Source organism: Propithecus coquereli, unplaced genomic scaffold (assembly GCF_000956105.1).
Source record: "Propithecus coquereli isolate 6110/MARCELLA unplaced genomic scaffold, Pcoq_1.0 Scaffold153, whole genome shotgun sequence".
NCBI classification, from domain to species: domain Eukaryota; kingdom Metazoa; phylum Chordata; class Mammalia; order Primates; family Indriidae; genus Propithecus; species Propithecus coquereli.
Genome location: NW_012139747.1, coordinates 930,761 through 937,728, shown reverse-complemented (window position 1 = coordinate 937,728; position 6,968 = coordinate 930,761).

Genomic DNA, 6,968 nt, shown 5'->3' with positions numbered 1-6,968 from the left:
GTTTTCCAATCCAGAAATTTTATTTCCAAGGATCAAGGAAGCATCTCTTTGAAATGTGATCATCTTGGAAGATAGACCCCATTCCCTAGTTTCTCTGGGAGGGTAGAAGTCTAAGTTCCAAGTTGTAAAAATACCTTCTGTCATAATGATGCCAGAGGATTGGTTGACCTTGGGAGAAGAGCTTACTTTTCCTTTGGATGAGGACAATTAGCAAACACAGATGCCCTCTGATATACCCTTCACCTCAGCTTCTAGAAACACCCTCATCTTTTTTTTAAGTGGAATTGAGTTCAGACTTAGTTCTGGCCTCTGTCTCCTATTACAATAGCCTTGAATAAAGTCTTTCTTGCCTGTTCAACTCTGTCCAGGGCCATTTTTACTTCAATAGCCTGCAAAGATGTTACCAGCTAATAAAGGAACTGGATTTGTAATCAGGAACAGCTTAAAGCAAACTGGTGCATTTGGGAAAATCTCTTTCTAGGACACCTCATCATCCCACCTCTCACTTCTTCCTTGCATGTACATACAGAAACACACACACTCACCAAATCTCTAAAATTTACCTGATAATAACCACTCACATTTATATGGAGAGAACTTGTGTCAAGCACTAGTGTAAACACTTTACATATATTAATATATTAAATCATCAAACAATCCTGTGATGTAAGTAATATTTTTATCCCCATTTTTCATATGAGAAAACTGAAGCACAGAAAGTTTAAATACCATGCCCAAGATCACTCAGCTAGGAAATTTCAGAGCAGGGAACTGAATCTGGACAGTTCTAATTTCAGAGCCATTTGTTCACACCTTCAAATATATATACCAATGACGGGTATCACTGGCGTTAGTATTCTGAGTTTCCCACTCTTCTCTCTATCCATACCCTTTGGTGCACTCTCCCACACTGACATCGGGCTTGATCATGTGACCAGCAGCAAGTCTGATGCAAGCAGAGACTGTAAAAGTGCTTGTGCATTTCTGCTTTTTCTCTTATGTGTCCTGTTGCCAATATGAGAATAGTCCCAGGTTAGCATAGCATGATGGATAATTAGAGAAAAAAAGATCAGAGAAAATTTGCCCCACCTGAGGTCATGCAAGATCAGCCAGTCCCCAGCTAACCCCTTTAGCTGAATGCAGATGCATGAGGCAGCCCAGTCAAGACCAGCCAATCATGCACCATACCATTCTGTACCAAAGTGCTTGATGAGGTTTGAACAATCTCACTAATTTTATGTATTAGGGCAGGCTAACTGCTGTAGCAGATAACTCCTGAATCTAAATTATTGACCAACTTAAGTGTTCATTATTTTTTGCTTATGCTATAGTTCAGTGTGGGATGATTAGTTGAGCTGGGGAGGAAAGGGTTACTCTACACAGTTATCCAGGGATCCAGGATCCTTCCATTTTGTTGACCTTCCTTTCTCTATGTCCTTTGAACTCTCCCTATTATGGCCATTCTGTGGAAGGTGAGAGCACAGATGGCCACCTGGGTGCTTTTATGGGAAGGTCTAGAAGGGGTGTTTCTAGTGGTGTCACCCCTAATTACACCCCAGGATTCAGCCACATGGCCACATCTAACTGCAAGAGAGGTTAGGAAACAAAATATACTTAAGCTGACAGCAAAGGGACACGTAATGATTAATAAATGAAAATCTCAATAATTAAGAATTTTTTTGTCTTTTTCCAACTTAGGGTTTGAATAGAAAGTCTCTGCAAAGTTGCAGGTGTGGAATGGAAAGTGATGGAATTAAAAGAGACTGTTTGGAGTCAGGAGAAAAGGAACCTAGTTGGGCTCTGCTACTGATTATTTGGATGTAGGGATTTTCTTGGTTGTGGTTTCTTCATCTGCAAATAGTCATCAGGTTGGATAATTTCTAAGCTTCTTATTTCTGTCCTGATCGCCTATAATTCTACGGAAAATAGAATTTCCTCTCTGCCTGTGTTGCTACCATTGTTTAATAGACTACTTTTGGGGGGAGATTTTACTGTCTTTCAATTCAAGAGTTTCAATGTCATCAAATGGTTCGTCTATTCTGATAATAATTATGGTATTACCAGCTGTAGCAGACAGTGATGTGCTGTGCACCACCCCGCAGCTTCTGCCAGCTTTGCTGATAAATGACTGGGTTCTGCATCCTTTTTCGGAGGTCCACCACTGAGCTACTGGAGTTGCTTCACCCATATTCACAGAGAACTGAAAGTCTCTGGGAGTTTATATCTCTCTGGGACATCTCATAACCAATGACTGACTGTGCGGGGTAGGAGTCACAGATTATTTGCCTTTACGCAAAACTTTCTCTGAGATGTAATTAATGCTCCAGAGCTCCCACTTGGCATCAGGCCGAGACTGAGATTTCACCTGAAAGTGCTTCCTTGTTTGGACTCTTTCCCCATCCAGTTTCTCCTGAGAGTGCCTCCTTAATAAATCATTTGCACCTGATTCCTTGTCTCAGGGTCTGCTTCTGTGGAATTTGTCCAAAGATATCACCTCCCCTAATAATTTCAATGTCTTTTCAAACATCTACACAAGACATGCCAGGCCCACTGCAGTCTTGCTTGTTTTTCCAGATTTCTCTCTTCCCCGGTCGTTCAGTGTTCCATTCTGAGCCAACTGCTATTTGCACCTGTTGCTATGCTGCTGCATAGGTTCTTCTCAGTGACCCATCCACCACTTTAAGATTCTTCTAAAATATTCCCAATGCTGGGGAGGCTTAACGAATTCTCTTCCTTCCCCCTAACCCCCAACTCTGGGCAGGCAGGGTTTCTCATTTCTTCTGCAAAAATGATATTATAATAGACTCTAGCATAGCTCTTAAATAACACACAAATAGTATGATGGTTAGAAGCCTAACCTCAGCAGAGGTGATCTTGGGCAAGTTATATAACTTCTATGACCTCCTATTTAATCACCTATTAGGATAGTAGGATCCCGCTGTCTTCATAAATGCAAGGTAAGGTATTTAGTAGAGTATTTGAAACATATTATGTGCTAGATAATATTGTAGAAATGTATTTGTTTCTCTGTAACCTTAACCAGATTACAAAGTTGTGAGCACTAAATTTCATTTAGCTCTGTGTCTCTGATGTCTAGCACAGTGCCTGGAACCTGGGAGACAGCCAATTAATAGTTGATGAATAAATAAATAATATATCAGCACAGAGTACTAAGACTATTTTCTACTCCTTTTTTTTTCTTTTTTAAAATAAAGCTCATCTACACACATAACCAAGACACACTCTCCTGAAATCCATTACAAATCTCAAAAGCAGAAAGTAAACATAAACATTCTGGTATCCGTCATATTTTTTATTCTCTTCGGTACGTACCTTGCTTTCATCCTCAAACTAATGGAAGTTCATTTTTTTTTTCATATTTGAAAATATGGTCACCAGTATAAGAACATAAAGTCTTCTCTAAACTCATTAGTAAATCTGAGCTCACTTGCTTCTCCCCTTCCCCTCTTCCTTCCTTTTCTCTCTCCCTCCCTCTCACTTCTCAATGTTTCAGAGATCCAGAGATGAGATATGACTACATAATTTTTTCTTTCTCCCTTTTTGTTTTTAATAATTTTTAAAAAAACTTGTGACCCTGAAATCCTTGACTTTTGAAAGTGAAATTCTTCACTTTGAAGTCATGCTGGAAAAAACCATTCTTTTAATAAATAAATCTCATGGGAATTTCTCTTCCCTGGGACTTTGTCTCTCGAGATTTTTGAAGAGATTTTTCCATTTAGCGAGTTGTTTTTTGAAATCCTCCAAAGTTTTCTGGAAAATACCTCTTGGATTTTCAAAGACTTTGTGAAAAGTTTCTAGTGCTTAACATAATTAGAACAATGATGTTAGTATATAAAGAGATTAACTCATCAAATCATAGCACCGTTTACCTCTTATCATGTAGAATTACTTAATAATATCCACCATGATGTCCATAATAATGATTTCAGGTATCAGCTACATTTTCCTACAGAGATCACTATAGCTAAAGATAATCTTTTCTCTTCTTAATCATCAAAGCATTTCATATGCTTGCCTTTTATTTTTTCTCTTTGGGATGGGGTCTTGCTGTGTCTCCCAGGCTGGAGTGCAGTGGCAGGATCACAGCACACTGTAACCTCGAACTCCTAGGCTTTAGCGACCCTCTCACCTCAACCTCCCAAATAGATGGGACTACAGATGCGTGCCACCTATCCAGTATGTTTGTCTCTTAACACATATCTCTTTCTATCTTGATCTGGAGTTCTATTCGTACATTTTGTTCCCTTGCCAACTAATAAGATCTAACCAAATCTAGCACTGAGCCTTGGGTATAGTAGGAGCTTTAAAGTATTTGCTGAATGAATAAAAATGGCCAGGAGGTGCCTGTGTGAAAATAAATTAGTGAAATACCCTGGATGATACATCCTTCATAGTTACAAGATGACACATAGATTCATATGATCCACACAAGAATACTGATAATGTTAATGACCCAAAAAGTAGAGCCACCCTAGTTTTCCAAAGAACTTAAAACCTGTAACCAATCTTCTCAACATATTTTAAACATCCGCATGAAATCAGACAATGTGAAGAAAAGAGAACACAGGTAATGCCACACAAAACAGATTTAAATTCAGCCTATATCCATAGTTCTCCCCTGACTAAGGGAACAAAACCAGCTTTGACTACAATACCCAACACAAATGAATGAAAACTTCACCCTTCAGTCAGATGCTTCAGGGAGTATGTTCATTTCCTTTCCTTCCAATTCCCTAATTAGAATCTCTTATCCAGTCACTCTGCCACCAGAATTCTGTGCCTGACTCAGTATTAGAAGTCAAGTTATACTTTCCATATCTACATATTAATTTCCTCTGGGCACCTGGCTGAAATTACAAAGAACTTTCCCTGCTAGTTCATGCCCCTGTCGAGCCCAAAATCAATTTTATGTCAATCCCAAACCACTTTTTCATCTACCGTTCCTCTATGCTATTCATCGGGGTAGCAGTGCAAGTAGGCTTAAAGCAAAGATATTTTGCTTAGTTTGAGCATCCTACTTATAGGTGGTTTAAATGTTTAACTGAAGTGGAGATTCGGAGCAACACAAGATTATGTGGGATTTGGCATACAATCTTACTTTCACACCGTGGGATTGCCTTCTTCCTTCTGTAAAGATTAGCTTTATGAATTCTCTAGTTGAAAATATTTCAGTTTCACCAATTCATTTAAAGAATTGGCAACTATCCAGAGATGCTGTTAACAGCATTTGATATGATGTTACCGATTGTACTTATACATTTTCTTCATAGAAACCTAGAGACTAGAACTGAGAGCGTCAATTTCCTGTAAAACATGTCTTAAGTCAGGTTCCCCAGAAGCAGAGCCTGAGGGAGGGGTTTTGGTCCAAGTGGCTTATTGGGGGAGAGTTCTCTGGAAAATAGAAATGAGGGAAGTAGGTCAGGACAGGGGAAAGAGGTAAGTAGTGATGTGGCCTTAGCTAGAGTCTAGCTTAGTTTCCTCAGGGAGCTCTGGAGCATGCATAGAAACATGGAATTGGTCCACCTTGAAGCAAGAGAGCTGTCTCGTTTTGTTCCCCTTACATGTGAGGCATTAACCATGGGCTGCCCTCAGGAGGAGGGCATAGCATCTCTCAGGTATTTCTGGATGAGGTGACTCTCATAAGATGAGGGAAATTCTCTGGAGATGGAGGCAGCTGTAAGCTGTTAACAACTTCTGTTTGCAGCAGTGGGCATGGGTGCCCTACCTCTGCAAAGTGGATCTGGACAGAATAGCAACAACATCAACTATGCACTTTCAGGACTAGCCTAACTCTGCCATTATTTTACACACTGGGTAAACTCAAATGTAGAATTAGTTATTCATAGATAGGTGATGGAATATTGAATTTGAGTGGAGGTAATTAGTAAACACCTCTCTAGTGGTGGATGAAGACCTTTTCTAAGAATGATTAAAATTCCTTCAAAATGCCTTCTTTAAATTCACATTCCAGGGCAGGCTTGGCACTGAAGATGATGAATGTGGCTAGAGAATGTTGGACTGGCTTTCTGCTCGTTATCTGCCATTTATCTGCGTGTAACTAAAACCTTGAATGCAGAGCTTTAGCAAACAGAGCCTTATCAACAAGCCAAGGGAAATACAGTCCAATGCTGGTGCACCTGCTCTACAATATTATCCAAAGCACAATGTCTTTCATACTTTCACCCTTATTCCTTAAACTTGGTGGCTTATTATTGCCTCATAGTCACAATATGGCTGCCACACTACCAGGCATCTCATTTGTGTCTCAGACAATAGGAACAGAAGAGAGTAAAAGAGCAAAAGCATGCTTTCCAAGACTGTTCATTTTTCCCAGAAACTACACATAACATATCTACTCTTAAATCTCATTGAGAGAACTGGGTCATATTGCCACCCCCAAATTGATCAGTAGCCATGGAAATGAGATCACCATTGTTTGTTTATACCAACACTGTCCATTAGAAATATCATGGAAGCCACATATGTAAATTTTACATTATTTAGTAACCATATTGAAATAGTTAAAAGAAAGATGTATAATAAATCTTAGTATATATTTTATGTAATATAGTACATCCAAAGTATTATTATTTTACTATGTAATCAGTATGAAAAATAATTTGCACTATATTTTATATTTACACTTGCAGCACACCTCAATGGGATATAGTCACATTTCAAGCACTCTGGAGCCACAAGAGGCAAGAGGCTGTGTGTTGGACAAGCACAGCAATTATGATTTGTGTCTGAAAGCTGGGGTAGGGCTTGCCTTTCCTGAGATCCTGGTATGTCTGTTTCTAGCTTAAGAAATCTTGATTCTATTAACAGGAAAGAACAGGGAAAGGAAGGGGAATGGATATTGAATAGAAAAGAGACAATGCCTATTCTAAGACCCAACTAGCATTTCCATTGACGTGTTTCAATGGATAAAATTTCACCATTTATAG